This window comes from Elephantulus edwardii, unplaced genomic scaffold, assembly GCF_000299155.1.
Source record: "Elephantulus edwardii isolate Elephantulus edwardi_28Jun2011 unplaced genomic scaffold, EleEdw1.0 scaffold00260, whole genome shotgun sequence".
Lineage (NCBI taxonomy): Eukaryota > Metazoa > Chordata > Mammalia > Macroscelidea > Macroscelididae > Elephantulus > Elephantulus edwardii.
Window position 1 is genome coordinate 818,420 of NW_006400010.1, and position 1,658 is coordinate 820,077.

Below are 1,658 nucleotides of genomic sequence, written 5' to 3' on the forward strand. Positions count from 1 at the left end.
TGCCATTCACAGCAAGGTCGTGAGGAACCGTTCTCGTGAAGCCCGAAAGGACCGGACACCTCCACCTAGATTTAGACCTGCAGGTGCTGCCCCACGACCACCACCAAAGCCTATGTAAGGATTTGATTCCTTAAAAGGCTGAAGAAAAAACTCGTCTGAAAATAAAATGGAAATTACACTTTAAAAAAAAAAATTCATTCTCTTTGTCACCCAGGGTTCAATTCTGTTAGGTCTATTTGGAACTCCTTAAAAATTAGCAATGTTTGAAATGCCATGCCAGTGTTTGAAAGTAGTGACAGTTCACATAAACCTAGATTCCAGACTCTCTTGAGAAATCAGAAATTCTGACACATTGACATTTTATCTCATGGCAGCTGTCTTCAGCAGCTGGTTCAATCTTCACCCGGTCAGCATCATCTATTTACCTGTGGGTCCCAGTGAGGATTTGGTGTGAAACTTATGCTCCATATTCCCTAAATTCCTAACTTGTCTCACCATAATCTTTACAATCATTTACTATGCATCTGAGAGCTGCACAATGAATAAGGATAATGAATTGATACCTTTGAGCTGTGCTGGTGAAGAGTCCTGAACATCTCATGGACTGCTGAAAGAACAAACCGATATGTCTTTGGGAAACTGGGGTGCAAGGAACTATATGTGAGAGAAGTAAACAGTCAGAATAGCATGCGCCATGGATTCTGATACTCACTACACTTAATCTTAGCCAAAAGGCTGAGAAGCAATGCTGCTATGCTGCTGGGAGCTGGACAATGAATAAGGATGAAGGAAGAACTGATGTCTTTGAACTCTGGTGTTGGAGAAGAGTGCTGAACATCCCAGAGATTGCCAAGAGGACAGATATGTCTTGGAGAAGGTGCAGCCAGAGTGCTCCTTCGAGGCAAAGACAATAAACTTTATCTCACATGCTTGGGGCTCGAAGAGGCTATTTATTAGAAAAGGACTTCATGCATGGGATGGTAAAGGGTCAGGATTGAGGCCGTGACTACAGCAATGGACTCAAGTGTGTCTGACATTGTGAAGGTAGCGTAGGACAGAGCAGGGTTCAGATCTATTATTCATAGGGTCACTATGAGTCATACTTTACTCGACTGTACCCAACAACAACAATGGACTCCTTCTATATTGGGTGCCACAGAACTGTTGCATCTCATGGATGCCGGTCATATCATTGTGTCTTGAAGTGAGAGCAGAATGAAATACCACCCAACCTCGCACCGTCCTCAGAACCTTGGCTGTGCTTGAGCCGCCTGTTGCAGTCTCTGTATCAATCTGACTGATTGGAGATTTTTCTTTTTTTTTTTGTTTTTTTTGTTAACACTATGCTTTCCCCAGCAGAAGGTCTTTCTCCAGGACTGGGCCCTGTGATAACATGTCCTAAGTTGGAGAGATGAGGTCCAGCCAGCTGCTTCGGAGCAGCTTTCTGTCTACTTTTTCTGAGACAGATTTGTTTGTTCTTTGGGTATATCTGATATTTTTGTCTGCACCACAATTTAAGGGCACCAATTCTCTGGTATTCCTTATTCATTTTAACATTTACATGATTGTGAGGAAATTGAAAATACCATGTCTTGGGCCAAATGCCCCTGCGTCCTCATAGTGACATCTTGGCTTTTTTTTTTAATTTATTTTTTTTT